The 22,920-nt window shown below is 43.2% G+C and overlaps 1 protein-coding gene across 3 annotated transcripts in view; it reads right to left on the reverse strand.

Moving 5' to 3' along the window:
* The window catches only part of iqgap2 (IQ motif containing GTPase activating protein 2), a 416,923-nt gene that overhangs the window by 339,333 nt on the left and 54,670 nt on the right, over nucleotides 1–22,920 (reverse strand). Inside the window, exon 1 of one of the 3 annotated variants that reach the window (XM_068029498.1) lies at nucleotides 1,601–1,689. The exons of the other annotated variants lie outside the window; for them this stretch is intronic. The gene's annotated coding sequence lies outside the window, so the exon portion shown is untranslated. Of the gene's footprint in view, nucleotides 1–1,600; nucleotides 1,690–22,920 lie in introns of those variants that run through there. 3 annotated transcript variants of the gene reach the window in all.

Below are 22,920 nucleotides of genomic sequence, written 5' to 3' on the forward strand. Positions count from 1 at the left end.
TCTTTATTCCTGTACTCCAAACCTCTTACAATAAAGGCCAACGTGCCGTTTGCCCTCCTAATTGCTTGCTATATCTGCATGCTAACTTTGTGTTCCTTGTACAAGCACACCTAAATCTCTTTGAACATCAACACTTACAATTGTCACTCCTTTTAAAAAAATTCTGCTTTTCTATTCTTATTACCAAAGTGAATAACTTCACACTTCCCTGCAGTATACTCCATCTGCCATCTTGTTACTTACTTAACCTGTCCACATCTCTTTGCAGCCTCTCTGTGTCCTCCCCACAGCTTACCTTTCCATCTACCTTTGTATCAGCAGCAAACTTTGATAAATTACTCTGTCTCTTCATCCAAGCCCCAGCACTAATCCTTGCGACACTCCATTGTTCACTGCCTGGCAACTTGAAAATGGCCCCTTTAGAGTCAGAGTCATAGCGTTATATAATATAGAAACAGGCCCTTCGGCCCATCATGTCGGTGCCAGCCATCAAGCAACTAAATATTCTAATCCCATTTTCCAACACTTGGCCCATAGCCTTGTCTACTACAGCATTTCAAGTGCTCATCTAAATACTTCTTAAATGGCGATATAGTTCCAAGTCAGGATGGTGTGGGGCTTGGAGTGGAAGTTGCAGGTGGTAGTGTTCCCACGCATCCGCTGCCCTTGTCCTTCTAGAGATCGCAGGTTTAGAAGGAGCTGCCTAAGTAGCCTTGGTGAGTTGCTGCAGTGCATCTTGTAGATGGTACATGGTACACACTGCTGCCACTGTGTGTCAGTGGTGGAGGGAGTGAATGTTTGTGAACGGTGTACCAATCAAGCAGGCTGCTTTGTTCCGTAGCTGCTCATTGTCCCTATGCACAACTTCTTTCCTAGTTCTACTATGTCATTGGTACCCACATGGACTAGGACATCTGGATCCTCCCCCTCCTGCTACAAGTTCCTCTCCAGTCCTGATCGTATGTCCCGAACCCTGGCTCCAGGCAGGCAACACAGCCTTCTGGACTCGCTCTCAGCTGTAAAGAACTTTGTCTATCCCCCCGACTATGCTATCTCCTGCTACCACTTTTCAAAAATGCAAAATACATTCCAAGAAAAATTCTGCGAAGTTGCTATACAAGTTGGAATCCGAGCAATACAGTTGAAGGGTTAAATACTCAACAACCAACTGCGTCAGCCAGCTCTATAACCCATGATCATTTTTATGCCATTCACATGAGCGCACTCCATTTACTTAAGTTCCCACACTTCTTTTTCTCTGCCCACCTCTTCAACTTACAAATACTATTCCGCTGCTTTCAGTTTTTGCACTATAAGTAAATGTAATATAGTATTACCATCTCCAAGTTCAGCTCCAGCCTCTTGTCTATTCTACCATCCTGTTAATTACACTTTCAATCTGACCAAAAGCACAAAACTAATCAAAATCAGGCTTTCAGGGACAGAACATGTGAACAAAGCACTTCACATTCAACTTCAAGCTGTAAACGTTACGATGCAAAAGAACTTATAATTTCAACTGCTATTCATTATTCCCGCCAGAGAATTAAAGTTTTCTCGGAAGTTTATCAGCAAGGAGAGATATTTCAAAACCACAAACCAGAGTGTTCTGGAGATATCCAGTTCATACCACCAGCAGATACTTTTGGCTTTCTCTTTCTGGCCTGGATGCACATGCTGATTTGTATTACATCACAGGAACATTTATGTAATGTCAGGAGAAGGGGAGGGAAAGGGCTTCTTTTTACTAGATTCAACATGTAAAAACCCAGCACACATTTGCAGTTGTGTTAACCTCTAGACTGCTGACCAATAGTTAATCCTAAGGTTAATAATGCATTATTTTATAAATTACTGCTGTTTTTCCAAAAAAACCCCCACATCTGTTTCATTTATGAGCCAAGATTCTGAGAAAACTTCTACTGCACAATCACAGAATTAGCTCACCATTATATAATCACACAAGGAATGGGTTTGAGACAAGGTTCTCATTGCACTGGTGATGGAGAGACGGGAAGAGAGACTTAGGTGTTGGGCTGATTTTGCTACCAACCTTGATGCAATTTTCCCAACAATGAAAAAGCAGCAGTACTACAATCTGGTGAACGGAGTAAAATTAGGCTTCCAATAGGCAGCAGCACAGTTGCATAGCCACATAACAGTGGAATCTGGGCTCAAGCCAAGAATTTCCCAGCCTCATCTGTGCAATCATATGGAGGCCAGAAGTTTTGCAAAAGGAGAGAGTCTAAAATTCCCTTGATTCACTAAGGGAACCCCCACTTGCTGTGCAGATGACTCAGTAAATTTTGATATGTTTCAAATTAACTTTTCTACCAATGGGGGAGAAATTTGACTTGGGCGTTAAAAGCAACAAATTACAGCATGCAGCTGCAGTACTAAATCCACACTCACCAGTATAAAATCACACCTATGGGTTCAGACACCTGGCAAAGTACAGAGTTAGTGATTTAATAACTAAATCTCACTGCTTTCTGGAAAGAGCAAAGTGCTACTTTTAGGCAGCTATGTCTCATTTTTAAGCTTCAAGAACCCATGACTAGCTACAGGAAAAGGCAACAGGGTTCAAATTTCAACAGAAATGTTGTCAAACTAGCAAATCTCATGACAAAACTGGCAGAACAGCTAGACTGCAGGATGTCTAAAACCAGTGAAGTATAATTGCTGACAAAAGTACCTCACCAGAACAGCATTTGTAGATTTCTGTCTCTACCCATGCTTCTTCAAACATTATTTCTGGGCAAGAAGGCACAGAATTAAATGAGAATATATCATGACATTTTAAAATAGTAAATGAAGTTTTTCAGATCTAACTTTGCATTTCTCCTGCTGCAAGGACAAATTTTATTGAAGAATTCATAATGGACAACAGAGCCTCCAGTCAGTTTTTTTTTATTCTTTCATGGGATGTGGGCGTCATTGGCAAGGCCAGCATTTGTTGCCCATTCCAAATTGCCCTTGACACAAGTGGCTTGCTAAGCCATTTCAGAGGGCAGTTAAGAGTCTGTGGGTTTGAAATCACACAAAGACCAGACCAGGTAAGGACGGCAAATTTCCTTCTCTAAAGGGCATCAGTGAACCAAATGGGTTTTTCCGACACTCGATGATATCATTACTGGGACTAGCTTTCAATTCCAGTTTTTTTTTAATTGATTGATTGAATTTATTGATTGAAATCAAATTCCACCAGCTGCCGTGGTGGGATTTGAACCCATGTCCCTAGGGCATTAGTCTGGGCCTCTGGGTTACTAGTTCAGTGACATTACCATCACACCACCCTCCCCCCATAAGATACAGATCTGCACTAACAATGGTAAAAATATCCTAATAAAAAGGCATTTGTCCAGTAATGAACAGAGCACTACAAACCAGGAACTTTGCAGGTTTTAACCTTAATGCATTGAGTTCGCAGATTTTATCTGAAGCATTGGTTAGGGGTGGCCTCAGACACTTGAGACTTTGCAGGTGAAGGGAATGGTTTTTTAAAAAAAGCTAGTCTTATTCTTGACTGCAAGAATTCACTACCTTAGTTTATGAATGCAAATGGCCACTTGGCCAAGGTATCCAAGAATGCCAGCATTTTTTGAACCATAAATTAGTCTGTGCCTTCAAGATAAGTAAGGACAAAAAATTCAAGTGGAGGGGAGTTTAAAAAATTGGTTGAAATATCTTTGAAGAAATTTCTCGAGTTATGTAGCTTCACTGGGCAAGAACATAAAAAAATTAATTCAATTTGATTATTCAATGAAGTCAAGAATACTACTTTTTGCACTGGGGGTAGGGGGAGTTTTGAGGTGAAGAGTAGATTGAATGCACATTAACCACTTGCCTAATCACACTATAAGCTGATGGCAGTAGTGTGGCAATGTGCAATGAGTTGTAACATTTAATAATTAACCAGCTGTCAAACCACATTAACTACGCAGTCACTATTACAAAACTTCGAAGTTCACTACAGGGAAGCAGCTGATAATGATTCATGCTTGCAGTAAGCATCTAGAATTACGGTAGGGGTAAGCCAACAAAGTCCATTGCCAGAACTTTTTTTTTCTAAAATAAAACTTGAGGGCTCAATACTATCCAAAAAGTAGCTAACAGTAGACTGAATGTAAAACCAATGATAATGACTTTCTTTTATAGATAGTACTAACTCTGTCTTAAGGATTATCTCAGAGGTTCAATGAATCGCATTTCATTTGACTTGAAATTCAATTGTCTAGTAGTCACTTTGGAGGTTAATTTCCTGATCTATGTCCCAGGGAATGTCCATCCTCCAAACACAAACATCAGGGGGGGAAAAAAAGGGTAGGGGAAACAGAACATCAAGTCTCCGCTGCCCATGCATTGGCCTGAAATATCCAGTGTTTCCTCACAGGGACAAATCAGGGACTGCAACTACAACAAGTAAAACCCAACATATTCATTTAGGTGAAAGTGGAAGGGCACAGGTGGCAGCAATGTTAGAGAGTAAGTGGAAAACTTGGCAGAGTCAAATGAATTTTCAGGCCAGAAGGCCTGGTGGTTAGACATGTAGTTTTAGATGATTTGCCTCCCAATTCCTGGCACAAGGTCACGTCAAGGAGCAGGCCAGCGTCAGATACGCGAAGGGGCCGTATTTAAAAATTCTGGTCCGCCAAATTCAAACAAACTTTGCCCTGCACAAGAGTAATACATGGGCTGTGCTCTGCCTGTTCAGGACTGGGAGGCCAACAAAATAGGCCCCTACATACGTATACATGGACAGTGCAACAATACAAGAGGTGTTGTGTGACATTTTTGTTACAATGGACTCCAGCGCAAGTAGCATCACATTTTGATAACATACTTCAGGTAGAAAGTTAAAAGACAGGACCTCGAGGGTTGTAATCTCGGGATTACTCCCTGTGCCAAGTGCCAGTGAGACTAGAAATAGGAAGATAGTGCAGCTAAACACGTGGCTGAACAGCTGGTGCAGAAGGGAGGGTTTCAGATATCTGGATCATTGGGATCTCTTCAGGGACAGGTGGGACCTGTACAAGGAGGGCAGGTTGCATCTAAACTGGAGGGGCACAAATATCCTGGCTGTGAGGTTTGCTAGTGTCACTCGGGAGGGTTTAAACTAGTGCGGCAGGGGGGTGGGAACCAGAGCAGGAGGACAGTAGGTGAAATAAATGAGGGGGAACTAATAAATAAGGCCAGTAAGACTAAGAGGAAGAGCAGGCAGGGAGATGTTGCTGAGCACAGCGGGACTGGTGGTCTGAAGTGCATTTGTTTCAAGGCGAGAAGTATAACAGGTAAGGCAGATGAACTTAGAGCTTGGATTAGTACTTGGAACGATGTTGCTGTTGCTATTAGAGACTTGGCTGAGGGAAGGACAGGATTGGCAGCTAAATGTTCCGGGATTTAGAAGCTTCAGGCGGGATAGAGGGGGATGTAAAAGGGGTGGGGGACTTGCATTACTGGTTAAGGAGAATATCACAGCTGTACTGCGGGAGGACACCTCGGAGGGGTCATGCAGCGAGGCAATATGGGTGGAGCTCAGGAACAGGAAGGGTGCAGTCACGATGTTGGGGGTTTACTACAGGCCTCCCAACAGCCAGCGGGAGGTAGAGGAGCAGATATGTAGACAGATTTTGGAAAGATGTAAAGGTAATAGGGTTGTAGTGGTGGGTAATTTTAACTTCCCCAATATTGACTGGGACTCACTCAGTGCTAGGGGCTTGGATGGGGCAGAATTTGTGAGGAGCATCCAGGAGGGCTTCTTGAAACAGTATGTAGATAGTCCAACTAGGGATGGGGCCATTCTGGACCTGGTATTGGGGAATGAGCCCGGCCAGGTGGTCGAAGTTTCAGTAGGGGAGCATTTCGGGAGCAGTGACCATAATTCCATACGTTTTAAGGTACTTGTGGATAAGGATAAGAGTAGTCCTCAGGTGAAGGCGCTAAATTGGAGGAAGGCTAATTATAACAATGTTAGGAAGGAACTGAAGAATTTAGATTGGGGGCGGCTGTTTGAGGGTAAATCAACATCTGACATGTGGGAGTTTTTCAAACGTCAGCTGATTAGTATCCAGGACCAGCATGTTCCTGTGAGGAAGAAGGATAAGTTTGGCAAGTTTCGGGAACCTTGGATAACGCGGGATATTGTGAGCCTAGTCAAAAAGAAAAAGGAAGCATTCGTAAGGGCTGGAAGGCTGGGAACAGACGAAGCCCTTGAGGAATATAAAGACAGTAGAAAGGAACTTAAGCAAGGAGTTAGGAGGGCTAAAAGCGGTCATGAAAAGTCATTGGCAAACAGGATTAAGGAAAATCCCAAGGCTTTTTATACGTATATAAAGAGCAAGAGGGTAACTAGGGAAAGGGTTGGCCCACTCAAGGACAGAGGAGGGAATCTGTGTGTGGAGCCAGAGGAAATGGGCAAGGTACTACAAGAGTACTTTGCATCAATATTCACCAAAGAGAAGGACTTGGTGGATGATGAGTCTAGGGAAGGGAGTGTAGATAGTCTCGGTCATGTCGTTATCAAAAAGGAAGTGGTGTTGGGCGTCTTGCAAAGCATTAAAGTAGATAAGTCCCCAGGGCCTGATGGGATCTACCCTAGAATACTGAGGGAGGCAAGGGAAGAAGTTGCTGGGGCCTTGACAGAAATCTTTGTATCCTCATTGGCTACAGGCGAGGTCCCAGAGGACTGGAGAATAGCCAATGTTGTTCCTTTGTTTAAGAAGGGTAGCAAAGATAATCCAGGAAATTATAGGCCGGTGAGCCTTACAGGATTTACTCCCATTTGGAAAAACAAACTTATTAGCGAGAGGAAGCATGGTTTTGTGAAGGGGAGGTCGTGTCTCACTAATTTGATTGAGTTTTTTGAGGAAGTGAAAAAGATGACTGATGAAGGGCAGTGGATGTTGTCTCTATAGACTTCAGGAAAGCCTTTGACAAGGTCCCTCATGGCAGACTGGTACAAAAGGTGAAGTCATACAGGATCAGAGGTGAGCTGGCAAGATGGATACAGAACTGGCTTGGTCATAGAAGACAGAGGGCAGCAGTGGAAGGGTGCTTTTCTGAATGGAGGGCTGTGACTGGTGGTGTTCCGCAGGGATCACTGCTGAGACCTTTGCTGTTTGTAGTATATATAAATGATTTGGAGGAAAATGTAGCTGGTCTGATTAGTAAGTTTGCAGACGACACAAAGGTTGGTGGAGTTGCGGATAGTGATGAGGATTGTCAGAGGATACAGCATGATATAGATCGGTTGGTTTAGTTTAGTTTAGAGATACAGCACTGAAACAGGCCCTTCGGCCCACCGAGTCTGTGCCGACCATCAACCACCCATTTATACTAATCCTACACTAATCCCATATTCCTATCACATCCCCACCTGTCCCTATATATTTCCCTACCACCTACCTATACTAGGGGCAATTTATAATGGCCAATTAACCTATCAACCTGCAAGTCTTTGGCATGTGGGAGGAAACCGGAGCACCCGGAGGAAACCCACGCAGACACAGGGAGAACTTGCAAACTCCACACAGCCAGTACCCAGAATCGAACCCGGGTCGCTGGAGCTGTGAGGCTGCGGTGCTAACCACTGCGCCACTGTGCCGCCCTGTACTGTTAGCAGCTCACACTTTCAGCAATGTAGTGGTGTTTTGTCTGAGGCGGAAGGAGTGCACTGTTTATTCTAGTCCCACGTCTCCACAGGCCACAACATATATTTAAATTTTGCAACTTGCTGAAACAGTCATTTCATATACTCTATTTTTTTCAGGAATAAAGCAACCAGGTTTCTTTAATAAACCACAAAATTAGAAGTTAACTATAAACCAAGTTTTAACCAATAATGAAGTAAAGCATAAACACAATTGAAATATTAAAGCCCTTTATTTATCCTAGCCCTGCCTCCCCTCCCTCTCTCTCCCCCTCTCTCTCTCCCTGGGCATACAGGTCCACAGGTCACTGAAAGTGGCAACGCAGGTGGATAAGGTAGTCAAGAAGGCATACGGCATGCTTGCCTTCATCGGTCGGGGCATAGAGTATAAAAATTGGCAAGTCATGCTGCAGCTGTACAGAACTTTAGTTAGGTCACACTTAGAATATTGTGTGCAATTCTGGTCGCCACACTACCAGAAGGACGTGGAGGCTTTGGAGAGAGTACAGAAGAGGTTTACCAGGATGTTGCCTGGTCTGGAGGGCATTAGCTATGAGGAGTTTGCAAGTTCTCCCTGTGACCGCTTGGGTTTTCGCCGGGTACTCCGGTTTCCTCCCACAGCCAGAGACTTGCAGGGTGATAGGTAAGTTGGCCATTATAAATTGCCCCTAGTATAGAGAGGTGGTAGGGGAATTGAGGAAAGGTGGGGATGGGGTAGGAATATGGGATTAATGTAGCATTAATGTAAATGGGTGGTTGATGGTCGGCACAGACTCGGTGGGCCGAAGGGCCTGTTTCAGTGCTGTATCTCTAAATAAACTCTGATTATTTTCACTGGAACGACAGAGGTGGAGGGGCAACATGATAGAGGTTTACAAAGTTATGAGCAGCATGGACAGAGTGGATAGTCAGAAGCTTTTTCCCAGGGTGGAAGAGTCAGTTACTCGGGGACATAGGTTTAAGGTGAGAGGGGCAAAGTTTAGAGGGGATGTGCGAGGCAAGTTCTTTACACAGATGGTGGTGAGTGTCTGGAACTTGCTGCCGGGGGAGGTGGTGGAAGCAGGTACGATAGCGACGTTCAAGAGGCATCTTGACAAATACATGAATAGGATGGGAATAGAGGGATACGGTGCCCGGAAGTGCAGAAGGTTTTAGTTTCGGCAGGCATCAAGATCGGCACAGGCTTGGAGGGCCGAATGGCCTGTTCATGTGCTGTACTGTTCTTTGTTCTTGTTCGATGCAAACTGGGTTACTACATTTGGTAAACACAGAAAACAAGTTTTACCTAAAACTTTAATAGTTGGAAATTCTAAAAAAAAAAGTGTTGGATCATCCAATTTCCTGTTTAGTCACCACTTAATATCCTCATAGCTGCTTGCAACTATTGCAGTCAATGCAAAAATGGGAACTAGGTTTTAAAAACTGAATTGGTGTTAACGAACAAAGAAAAAAAAACTTGGCTAGAATACAAAAATGCGTGACTGCAATTGAAAAGTACTTAATTGGCTCTAAAACACTTTGGGACATCCTGAGGTCATGAAAGGCATTATATAAATCCCAGTTTGTTCCTTCTTTGACATTCCTGTTGGCACATACGACAGATTTCCTCTCTAGGCTTTGCCCAGACGATGCATAACAGCAGACATGTCTTTTTGTTGGACATTTATTCTCTGTTCGTGAATATAAGCTTCCAGGAGGCAAATATGCCCTTTGAAAGACCTTCCACAAGCCAAATGTGAGTCATTTCAGTTTATTAACAGATAAGACATTTGCTACTATCAAGCATTATATTTATTTTTATGTACTCACTCAGAACATTTTTGCCAATGGAGTCAGGTTGTTCGATCCAAGAACTGACCAACTCATTTCGATCGTTGCAAATTTATTTTTTATTCATTCATGGGGTGTGGGAGTCACCGGCTAGGCCAGCATTTATTGCCCATCCCTAATTAACCTAGAGAAGGTGGTGGTGAGCTGCCTTCTTGAACCGCTGCAGTCCATGTGGGTTAGGTACACCCACAGTTCTGTGAGGAAGGGAGTTCCAGGATTTTGAACCAGCGACAGTGAAGGAATGGCAATATAGTTCCAAGTCAGGATGGTGGGTGGCTTGGATGGGAACTTGTAGCTGGTGGTGTTCCCACGCGTTTGCTGTCCTTGTTCTTCTCGGTGATAGAGGTGACGGGTTTGGAAGGTGGTGTTTAAGGAGCTTTGGTGCATTGCTGCAGTGCATCATGCAGATGGTACACACTGCTGCCACTGTGCATCAGTGGTGGAGGGAGTGAATATTTGTGCTCAGGGTGTCAATCAAGCGGGCTGCTTTGTCCTGGATGGTGTCGAGTTTCTAGAGTGTTGTTAGAGCTGCACCCATCCAGGCAAGGGCAGAGCATTCCATCACACTTCTGACTTTGTGCCTTGTAGATGGTGGACAGACTTTGGGGAGTCAGATGAGTAACTCACCACAGGATTCCTAGCTTCTGATCTGCTCTTGCAGCCACGGTATTTATATGGCTACTCCGGGTTAGTTTCTGGTCAATGGTAACCCCCAGGATGTTGATAGTGGGGGATTTAGCGATGGTCATGCCATTGAATATCAAGGGGAGATGGTTAGATTCTCTCTTGTTGGAGATGGTCATTGCCTGGCACTTGTGCAGCGCAAATGTTAGCTGCCACTTATCAGCCCAAGCCTGAATATTGTCCAGGTCTTGCTGCATTTCTACACAGACTGCTTCATTATCCGAGTCATCGCGAATGGAGTTAAACATTGCACAACCAACCAACATCCCCACGACTGACCTTATGATTGAAGGAAGGTCATTGATGAAGCAGCTGAAGATGGTTGGGCCTAGGACACTACCCTGAGGAACTCCTGCAATGATGTCCTGCAGCTCAGATGATTGACCTCCAACAACCACAGCCATCTTTCCTTTGAGCTAGATACAACTCCAACCAGCAGAGACTTTTCCCCGACTCCCACTGACTCCAGTTTTGCTAGGGCTCCTTGATGCCATACTCGGTCAAATGATGCCTCGTGTCAAGGGCAGTCACTCCCACCTCATCCTTTGAGTTCAGCTCTTTTGTCCATGTTTGAACCAAGACTGTAATGGAGGTCAGGAGCAGAATGGCCCCAAAAGAACCAAAACTGAGTGGCGCTGAGCAGGTTATTGCTCAGCTAGTGCCGCTTGATAGCACTGTCGATGACACCTTCCATCACTTCACTGATGGGGCAGCAATTGGCTGGGTTGGACTTGTACTGCTTTTTGTGTACAGGACATACTTGGGCAATTTTCCACATTGCCAGGTAGATGTCAGTGTTGTAGCTGTACTGGAACAGCTTGGTTAGAGACGTGGCTAGTACTGGAGCACAAATCTTCAGTACTATTGCAGGAATGTTGTCAGGGCCCATACCCTTTGCAGTCTCCAGTGCCTTCAGTCATTTCTTGATATCATGTGAATTGAGTCGGATTGGCTGAAGACTGGCATCTGTGATGCTGGGGACCTCAGGAGGAGGCAGAGATGGATCATCCACTCGGCACTACTGGCTGAAGATGGATGCAAATGCTTCATTCAGCCTTATCTTTTGCACTGATGTGCTGGGCTCCCCCATCATTGAGGATGCGGATATTTGTGGAGCCACCTCCGAAAGTGAGTTGTTTAATTGTCCACGAGTCATGACTGGATGTGACAGGACTGCAGAGCTTAGATCTGATCTGTTGGTTATGGGATTGCATAGCCCTGTCCATCGCATGCTGATTTCGCTGCTTGGCATGCTAGTCCTGGGTTGTAGCTTCACCAGATTGACACCTCATTTTTCGGTATGCCTGGTGTTGCTTCTGGCATGCCCTCCTGCACTCTTCATTGAGCCAGGGTTGGTGGTAATAGTCAAGTGGGGGATTTGTCAGACCATGAAGTTACAGATTGTGTTTGAGTACAATTCTGCTGCTGCTGCTGATGGCCCACAGCGCCTCATTGATGCCCAGTTTTACATTGCTAGATCTTTTCAAAATCTATTCCATTGAGGACAGTGGTAATGCCACACAACACGATGGTGGGGGGTGGGGGGGGGGGTAGTATCCTCAATGTGAAAATGGGACTTTGCGGTGGTCACTTCTACCAATACAGTCATGGATAGATACATCTGCAGCAGGCAGATTGGTGAGGATGAGGTCAAGTATATTTTTCCCTCACCACCTGCCGCAGGCCCAGTCTAGCAGCTATGTCCTTGAGGACGGGGTCAGCTCGGTCAGTTGTGGTGCGACTGAGCCACTTTTGGGGATGGATATTGAAGTTCCCCACCCAGAGTACATTCTCTGCCCTTGCCACCCTCAGTGCTTCCTCCAAGTGCTGTTCAACATAGAGGAGTGCAGATTCATCAGCTGAAGGGGGGGGGGGGGGCAGGGGGGCAGTAGGTGGTAATTAGAAGGGAGGTTTCCTTGCCCATGTTTGACCTGATGCCATGAGACAACATGGAGTCCATGTTGAGGGCCCCCAGGACAACCCCCTCCCGACTGTATACCACTGTCCTGCCACCTCTGCTGGGTCTGCCTTGCCAGTGGGACAGGACATACCCAGGGACGGTGATGGCAATGACTGGGACATTGCCAGGTATAATTCTATGAGTATGACCATGTCAGGCTGTTGCTTGACTAGTCTGTGGGACAGCCTCCCAATTTTGGCCCATCCCCCAGATGTTAGTGAGGAGGACTTTGCAGGGTCGAAAGGGCTGGGTTTGCCGTTGCCATTTCCGGTGCCTAGGTCAATCATGGGTGGTCCATCCAGTTTAACTCTTTATTGACTTCATAGTGGTTAGACACAACAGACTGGCTTGCTCGGCTATTTCAGAGGGTATTTAAAGAGTCAACCACATTGCTGTGGGTCTGGGGTCACATATAGGCCAGACCAAGGCATTAGTGACCCAGATGGGTTTTTACGACAATCGACAATGGTTTCATGGCCATCACTAGACTAGCTTTTAATTCCAGATTTATTAATTGAATTCAAATACCACCTTCTGCCTTGGTGGGATTCGAACCCATGTCCTCAGAGCAATACCCTGGGTCCCTAGTCCAATGACAATACCACTATGCCACAGTCGCCAAATGACTGAATTGGAGAATCGGCACAGTTTGACTAAACAGTCAATGCCATTTTTGTAGAAAGCTGGGTAAGTATCCCTGATGTACCCTCTGCCTAATTTTACACTTTTGCAATAGCAGTAGAGAGAGTCTGATGTTGTGATACGGTTTTGTTTTTAAATACACGTCATTAGACAAGGGATCACAGACCGGGGGATGAAATATGTTTCTTCTTTTTGTCACCCAGGCCAGGACCAAGCACTCACCACCTAAATGCAGCATCAGATACAAACAGAAACTGTTGTCTGCTCAAATATTTATTCACCTCCTTAGAAAAAGGGCTGGCTACCACATTAAATGTGAATTCCTCCAATACCAGCAGTTTGGAGATCAGGATTTGGACCTAATTATTGGCAAGGCTGTGCAATGGGCATATACTGAAGGAACTAGGTTGAGGTGAACCAATTTCAAGTGGGACGCTAGAGCCATCAGAAGATTTCTATCCCATCAGCAAAGAATGGATTTCAAAGAATATAAGCCTCAACGGCTGAATGGAGTTTTTTCCCCTTCTCCACAGGCTTTCCTTGTGTTCTCAATTCCAGGTATGAGCCTCCCAACTGTGACAGTTTCCCTGAGGGGGTTAGCATGTTCGAAAATTAGAGGAGAGGTGGTTGAATCAGCCAAACTCCATAATGTCCTCACATGCTATTGCCTACTCCTGCTACTATTTCCTATGTTCCTATCAAGGAATAGGGGGATAGTGCGGGAAAATGGTGTTGAGGTAGAAGATCAACCATGATGTTGAAAGGCAGAGCAGGCGCCAGGGTCCTAATGGCCTACTCCTGTTCTTATTTCCTATACTCCTATTATGCATTCTCTTTTGTGTCACTGCACAGTATTCAGGAGTTGAAATCCTGACTATGTTTTTTCCTTACCTGAACTAGGGGTATTGAGCTCAGTTATAGTACTATATATGCTATGATCAGTTAACTCACCAGGGATTGCATCCAGAATACTACTCATCTTCCACTTGATGCAGTATTATCACTGGGTTAATTTAGCATACATATACTTGAGAATTGACTTAAGCCATTTCACTTTAATGAGCTAATGTGTTTCAGGTATAATCTTCCTTCATTAGTCATGTCAAACTTCGGCCACTACTAGCAGAGCATCATATAGTTCAAATAGTTTGAGGACACAGTATGAAAATTTAACATGCCCATGACATTTTGTCATGTGTACATGCTGACCAGATGAGATCTGCACAGCCCCATCACTTCCATTATGCAGATGGTCTATCATACATGTGACTATTCATCAGTTCTGATGAAAGGTCACACAAACTGGAAATGTCAACTCTGTTTTCCTCTCCAAAGATGCTGCCTGACCTGCTGAGTATTTCCTGCATTTTCTGTTTTTGTTCCAGAAACCAGATTCTGTTGACTGACTTGTTGTGCATTCTAACATTTTCTATATTTGTTTCAACTTTAGAGTTCAATTTTTATTTGTACTGTTTAAGTTCAGCTCAGCGGTTATGGCACATCCATAAATTTTGGAGAAAAAAAAAAAAAGAGTTCCATGTAAACTTTTCATTTCAAATTAAGTGGCCAGAGTATGCTCTTGGAGAGGGGTTCACGAACACCATTCTAGCAAAAAAGATGAAGGCTATGGACAGTCACTTCAACTTAGACTTGAACAGGCATAGGCAGAGTGAGAGAAGAGCACTCTTAGTACTCATGATTAGTGATAATATTGACATGAGTAAATGAAGCATTTTAACTGAAACATAAATTAGATTCACAAGGTAAGTAAGGATGAGAAAGGCTACTAAGAGTTCATCTTAGCTTATCCATCCATAATGATACTAAAAAAAAAACCCTCACCACTGCCACATCTAATTAGTTCTTAAATTATGCCAGAGTTTTTACCTCCATTAATCTATCTAAAAGTCTATTTCAAGAACTGATCACCGAAAAACTTGTTGATATCTGCTTCAAATTTGCATTTAAGTACTTTAAACTCGTGACCCTTGGTCCTATTCTCATAATTCAATTTGAATTGATTTTCTGGACTTGCCTTTGCCATTCAGTTTAATATATCTTACATTAGCTCTTGAGTATCTCCTTGCAAGGCTGAAGAGGCCAAGTTTTACTAGATTTTCCTCATAAAAGGAGAATTCCAATATCATGTAATTCAATGTCACAAATACAGAAGCAACAACTCTGAACAGGCCAGTAATCCTACCCATCCTGGACCTTAAGGGAGCGAGACAGAGGGAGACATGGGAAAAACAAAGTGAACAGGAGCAAATTTACATCAATAAAATGCTTTTTCTGACCTCAGGACATCTTAAATCACTTCTGAAGTGTAGTCATTGTTATGTAGGCAAATGTAGCAGTTTGTGGATATAGGATATCAAAAAGCAATGAAATAAATGATCAGTTTAAGTGGTGTTGGTTGAAGGAGAATTATCAATAAAGACACCAGCTGAACTCCCCTGCCCTTCTTCAAAAAGTACCATGGGATTTTTGACATCCATCTTCATAACTAGACCAGACCTTGGTTCAACATCTCATCCCAAAGATGGGACCTCCAACAATATCGTACTCAATGCTGCACCAATGCTGAAGGCAGCACAGTGGCGCAATGGTTAGCACCGCAGCCTCACAGCTCCAGCGACCCGGGTTCAATTCTGGGTACTGCCTGTGTGGAGTTTGCAAGTTCTCCCTGTGTCTGCGTCGGTTTCCTCCGGGTGCTCAGGTTTCCTCCCACATGCCAAAAACTTGCAGGTTGATAGGTAAATTGGCCATTAGCAATTTCCCCTAGTATAGGTAGGTGGTAGGGGAATATAGGGACAGGTGGGGGTGTGTAGGAATATGGAATTAGTGTAGGATTAGTATAAATGGGTGGTTGATGGTCGGCACAGACCCGGTGGGCCGAAGGGCCTGTTTCAGTGCTGTATCTCTAAACTAAACTAATCTGCTAGACTATGTGCTTTAACCCATAATGTTCTGACTCAGAGGTGAAAGTGCCGTGATTAAGCAGAATTAACACTACATCAGTTATGAAATTCAAATCAGAGATCATTTAAATAATATAATTAGACTTATTCAATCACTGTTGATCAGTGGTCCAGATGTCATCTCCAACATGACACAATACCCATATCATTACAAAACAGCAAATCAAGATACATCTTTGAGGAATTACTCCTAATACATTAAAAAAAATATTTCATCTGTTTCTACTTCCCACCAATTTTTCTTCATTATAAACTCCTGTATGTACATTTCTCATGCAAACTGCCTCTAAACTTGCCAATGTAATGATATCCTCCTGCCAGTGGTGGCACTTTTAACATCAGTTTTGCATTTCTTAGCTCCTATAATGATGCAGGGTGAAATAATCCCTGCAACTCTATTTCTCCGCTTCCAAAATTGCTTTAAATTTTATTTATAAATATAAAAATCAGTATAAGGCATAAAGACATAATGTACAACTTTAAAATGACGACTGAATTACTTATGTATGCCCTAGTCCATTACCCCTGCCCTCTAATCCCACCACCTAAAAAAGATTAGACATGTTTGATCATTATGGCCTCCTGACATGGCCGTATCAGCCTTGGTTCAGTAGTTAGCACTCTCATCTCAGTCAGAAGCGTGCGAGCTCAAGTACCACTCCGGAAACTCTAGCATGAAAGTCTATGCTGACACTCCAGTACTGAGGGAGTGTTTCAGCATTGGAAGGTGCCATCTTTGAGATAAGACATTAAACCGACACCCCCATCTCAGGTAAACATATAAGATCCCATGGCACTATTTCGAAGAGGAACAGGGCAGTTCACCCCTGGTGTCCTGGCCAATATTTATCCATCAATCAACATCACAAAAACAGATCATCTGTTCTGCACCACATTGCTGTTTGTGGGTGCTTACTGTGCTCACATTAGCTGCCACTTTTCCCACACAGCAACACTGACTACACTTCAAAAGTACTTCATTGGCTGTAAAGTGCTTTGAGATGTCCAGTGGCTGTGAAATGTGCTCTGTAAATGCGTCAATCTTTCCTTTCTTCAAATGTGGAGATCGCCTCCCAAATTTGGTGCATACATTTCCCTACAATGGCTGAAGCCCCACTTGAGACTTGAACATGCAATCCAGGTTGTCACTGCAGTGCAGTATTGAGCGAATGCTGCGCTGTTGGTGCCATTTTCAGATGAAACATTAACTGAGATCCCGTCTTCCCGGTCAGCTGGATGTGAAAGATTGACTGTAGAGCGCTTTGGGGCATCCTGTGGCCATGAAAGGTCTTCGGTTCTTTCCTGATACAGATGCAAGTTGAATTTATTTGCTTGTTCAAAATAAAAGTGATTGCTATTGTTATGTTTTTGGATTTTTATGCTTTGTATTTTTCTCCTAAGATTCAGAGTCCACACTTTCGTGCCCAGTATCCAAGATAGATTATAGTGAGACCCAGGGATAACAGGACACTCACTCAGCTTAGCAGCTATTACAGTGCATCACATGCTACAGCACTATCCTCCTCTTTGAAAAGTGCCCAAAAAAATCACTACCAGATCAGCAGTCAGGATTAAATCAGAGTTGATTTAACCAAAAAAGGTAAATAAGCAGAATAAAATACACTCCACGCATCCTGATACATAAAATTATAATGATGTCTTTTCTTAAAAGTTATTCTTTGGAGTGTGGCTGTCACTAGGAAGGCTGGCATTTATTACTCATCCCTAGCTGCCCTCAAGGTGGTGGTCGTGGGGTACCTCCTTGAACTGCTGTAGTCCCTGTGCTGAAGGTACTCCCACAATGCAGCGAAGCAAAGTGTTTTATGATTTTGACCCAATTACAGTGAAGGAACGGTGATATATGTTCAACCCAGAATGATGTGTGACTTGAGGGAAAATTGCGAAGTGTTCCGGTATATCTGCTGTCCTTGCCCTTCTCGGTGGAAGTGGTTTGGGAGGTGCTGCAAGGATGCCTTGGCAAGTTGCTACAGCGCATCTGCTAGAGACAGTACACACAGCAGCCAGAGTGCACAGCTGGCAACATGCAAGCTATTACTGGATGGTAATCAAGCAGACTGTTTTGTCCTGGAAAGCGTTGAGCTTCACGTTTTTGCAGCTGCATCAATCCAGCTACTGAAGAGTATTCCATCAAACTAATGACTTGTGCCTTTTCAGTGTCAGGAGGTGAGGCATTTGGCACATAATACCCAGCCTCTGACCTATTCTAGTAGTCAAAGCATTTGCATTCAGTTTCTGATCACTGAGCAATATCAGAGGATATTAGCAATGATAATTGCATTGAATGTCAACAGGAGGCGCCTAAACTGTTAAGAAGCAAGGGAAGAAATAATGAAGGCTCTGACCACCATTTTCCAATCCTCTCTGGCTGCTAGCATGGTGCTGGTGGACTGCTTACGTTATTTACTTATTTTTATTATTTAGAGATACAGCACTGAAACAGGCCCTTTGGCCCACCGGGTCTGTGCCGACAAACAACCACACATTTATACTAATCCTACCATTCTCCTACCACCTACCTACACTAGGGGCAATTTGCAATAGCCAATTTACCTATCAACCCAACTCTTTGGTTGTGGGAGGAAAACAGAGCACCTGGCAGAAACCCAGGCGGTCACAGGGAGAACTTGTAAACTCCTCACAGGCAGTACCCAGAACTGAACCCGGGTCGCTGGAGCTGTGAGGCTGCGGTGCTAACCACTTAGCCACTGCGCTGCCCGTTGTGCCATTGTTTAAAAAGGGAGAAAGGGATAGATCAAATTACAGCCCAATCAGCTTAGCTTTGTTGCAAAAATTATAGGAAAAAATTCTGAGACAGCATAAATAATCACTTAGAAAGGCAATTAATCAAGGACAGTCAGCATAGATGTGTAACAGGAAGGCAGTGTTTGACTAACTTGATTGAATTTTCTGAAGAGGTAACAATGAGAGTCAATGAGGATAGCACATTTGATATAGGGTCTATATGGATTTTAGCAAGGCTTGTGGGCATGGTGGAGGTGTCATTAAAGAAAGAGCCCTTAGGATCCAAGGGCAAGTGGTAAGCTAGATCCAAAATTTGTTCAGTGGCAGGAAGCCACAGATGTTTTGTGACTGGAAGGCAATTTTTCAGTGGGATTCTGCAGGGTTCACTAATAGGTCCTTTGCTTTTTGTGGTAAAATATCAATAGTATAGACTTAAACATAAGGGGACATGATTAAGAAGTCTGCAGACGATGCAAAAATTGGCCGTCTAGCCGACTGTGATGACAGCGGCTATAAACTGCAGGAAGATATCAATGAGCTGGTCAGGTGGGCAAAAAAGTGGCAAATAGAGTTCAATCTGGAGAAGTGTGAGGTAATGGGGAGGCCAAACAAAGCAAGCGAATACACTATAAATGTTAGGATGTGAAGTGTAGAGGAACAGAGGGACCTTGGTGTACATGGCCATAGATCCCTGAAGGTAGCAGAACAGTTTGATAAGGCAGTTAAAGGAGGCATACAGGAAACTTTGTTTCCTTAGCCAACGCATAAATATAAGAGCAGGGAGGTTATGCTAGAGCAAATATAAGACACAAGCTAGGCTGCAGCTAGAGAATTGTATACAGTTCTGGTCACCACATTACAGGAAGGATGTGACTGCAGTAGAGAGGGTAGAGGGGATTTATGAGGATGTTGACAGGAATGGAGAACTTTAGTTAGGAGGAAAGACTGGATAGGCTGAGGTTATTTTCTTTGGAACAGATGAGGCCAAGAGGAGATTTAGTGGAGATATATAAATTTATGAGGGGTCTAGAATGGCTAGGAAGGACCAATTTTCCTTAGCAGCGAGGTCAATAAATCAGGGCCAGATTTGAAAGGATTAAAGGGGAGTTGAAAAGAATTTATTTTACCTAGCAAGTGGTGGGGTTCTGGAACTCACTACCTGAAAGGGTGGAAGAGGCAGAAACCTTCATTGCATTTAAAAAGTACTTTAAGTGCTGTAACCTACTAGGTTATGGACTAAGAGCTGTAAAGTGGGATTATGTTGGATAGCAGTTTTTCGGCCGGCACATACCTGATGGGATGAATAGCCTCCATCTGTGCGGTAAATTTCCATGACTCTCTCTTGTTGGTGATGGTCAGACCATCTCACTACTTGAGCAGTGCAAATGTTATTTGTCAGTTATCAGTCCAAGCCTAGATGCTGTCCAAGTCTTGCTGCATGCGGATATGGGCTGTTTTGATTACCTGAGGAACTGTCAATGGAACTATATAATGTGCAACTACTAGCAAACACTCAAGGCAACTGAATTCTCAAAATCACATTAGATCAACAGCCACAGACTAATTGTGATATGTGGAATGCAAATAACATTGCTTCAGCAAATTAAAAAGAGCTTTCATAGCATGACTATCTACAATTGAAATGTCAAGCTGAGCAAAAAAATTGAACAAAACACTTCTAAAGGTGACCCTTTAAGACAAACGAAGGTAAATTTAGTCTACCTAGCAGAAAATAGTTAATCACGAATGATCTTAACCTGATTAAGATCGCATATGTTGTAAACTTTTTTTTTTTTACATACTGTTTCCAGTAATAAGATATAAGTTTACAATTAAAGACAGGCGAAAATCCATTTTTTGTGCGTTATATTGATAGTCACCCTATAAGTAACTAAAAAGGTACACAAGCAAAAATGGATATAACAATCCTCAATAGCAATTAATTCAGTTAATGACAAAAATACTGAAGATGTTACTTCCTGTTGCAAAAAAGTAGCTAGTTGCTGCTACAGCCATTAACCACAAAATGAGGGTAAGCCATTCGTCACTGCTCAACTGAAAGACATTCTAACCCCAACCGCAAAACAGCAAGTCTACAACCGAAATAAAAATCTGGATATTGCTAAGGAAAGCCTCTCGCACAGGGGTTTAGAATATTAAGGGCACTTCAATTTTCACTAAACCAGTCACCTAATATATATGAACAAACAAGATCAATTGCAAATATAATGAGAAACAAACCTTGCAGCATACCTTTTTAACTATAATTTGTACAGTATATAAAATCAAAATTATTTCCAATAAAGATTTACTCAAATATGAGCTTCAATCATTCCACAAAGGGAATCATGCTAAATGTTCAGTTTATATCAGCCACAAACAGTACCTCAAAGATCTGGCCTTTGGTCACCCTGTCAGAAAAACTACAGCATCACAATACGTTACATTTAGCAACTGATATCCCACTGTCCCAGTGGCTCAGCAAGTTTAGCAGTTATAGTTATATGGTGAAAGGAAACAGGTGTGAATTTCAGTTTAATATTTATGATAAATTCCATGATTTTAAACCACCGTCATAAAACAATTGTTAAAATGTTGCCAAATTTCATCAGTTGCATTGTCAATTGTGTAAAAATTGCATCTATTGTTTTATTTTTTAAACTGTTACCATAACACCGGATAACTGTTCAATACAAGTACTAGCGTCACCTGGATTTAAGCCAAGTCTATTCAAAAGCATTTAAAAAGCCATTTCCCACCCCAATCACAAGACAACTACTATATCTTCACTGAAGGCAAAGTGAGCAAAATACATGTTTAGCACAACAAAATGTGAAACAGATGCTATTTTCAACTGCATTAGCCATAAGTCCCTTCAATTTCACTATTGTGGAACAATTCAAACCTCCTAGGTACAACAGGAAATCATCTCTATAGTATGACATTGGATCAAAGAACATTTGCCTTAATTATTCAACCAGAAAATCTTTGCCTATAAATCATCGCTTCAGATATATTAAAACAGAGGGAAAGAACTGCTTCTTGTACCTATCTGATCTGTTGCTGACTGCCCAAGTTTTTTTTAAATATTTTGTCTGCAATAACAACTTACATTAATTTGATGCCTTTAAACACAGTAAACCATCCCAAGGCAACCTCACACAAGTGTAATTATACAAAAATTGACACCTAGCCAAAGGAAGAGATATTAGGAGGCAGCAAAAAAGCTGAAGATGGCTGAATGCAATGACCCAACGATGGGACGACGAGGGTAGCGGATGCACGAGGCGCCGGAATTGGAGGAATGCAAAGTTCTCAGTGGATTATAGTTCAGAAGGTGACAGAGATAGGAAGGGAGGAGGCCATGAAGGAATTTGAACACAAGTGTGAGAATTTAAATAAAAAATGGTGGACTGGGAAACAAAGTAGGTCAGCAAGCACAAGGGTGATGAATAAACAGGACTTGGCACCAGTTAGGATACAGCCAGAGTGTTTGGGATGAGCTGAAGTTTATAAAGTTTGGAAGACAGCAAGCCAGCCAGGACAGAATTGGACAGCAGATTCTGGAGTTAACAAAAACATGGATGAGGGCTTCAGCAGCAGGTAAGCTGAGGCAGGGGGAGAGATGGGCAATGTTATGATAGGAGGGTTTTTTTTTATTCATTCATGGGATGAAGGCGTCACTGACCAGGCCAGCATTTATTGCCCATCCCTAATTGCCCTTGAGAAGGTGGTGGTGAGCTGCCTTCTTGAACCGCTGCAGTCCATTTGGGGTAGGTATACCCACAGTGCTGTTAGGAAGGGAGTTCCAGGATTTTGACCCAGCGACAGTGAAGGAACAGTGATGTAGTTCCAAGTCAGGATGGTGTGTGACTTGGAGGGGAACTTGCAGGTGGTGGCATTCCCATGGTAGTCAGTCTTTGATGAGAATATAGGTTCAGGAGCTCTGTTCAGGGTCAAATAGGAGGCTGAGGTTGCAAAATGTCTGATTCAGATCGAGACAATGGCCAGGCAGGGAGATAGAACTGGCGATGAGAAAACCAAGTCTTTGGGTGAATGTAATGGCTACAGCTCATCCGGTAGCGAATGTCTGACGAAACAGAGGCAGTAGTGAGCTTGAGAGGTAGCAGTGTAACTGGATGTCATCTGCATACATGTGGAACTTCACGACCAATCATATGATGTTGTCGAGGAGTGGCATATAGATAAGAAATTGGAAGTGGTCAAAAACAGATCCTTGGGGAAATGCAGGGTAAGGGTTTGGAGGTGGGAAGAGAAGCCATTTAAAGGAGATTCTCTGGCTACAACTGAATAGCTAAGAGTGGAATGAGGTGATGGCAGTCCCATTCTGTTGGACAATGGAAGGTAGACATTAGAGGAGGATGGTGTAGTCAACCTTGTCAAAGACTGCA

This window comes from Heterodontus francisci, chromosome 4 (assembly GCF_036365525.1).
Source record: "Heterodontus francisci isolate sHetFra1 chromosome 4, sHetFra1.hap1, whole genome shotgun sequence".
NCBI lineage: Eukaryota > Metazoa > Chordata > Chondrichthyes > Heterodontiformes > Heterodontidae > Heterodontus > Heterodontus francisci.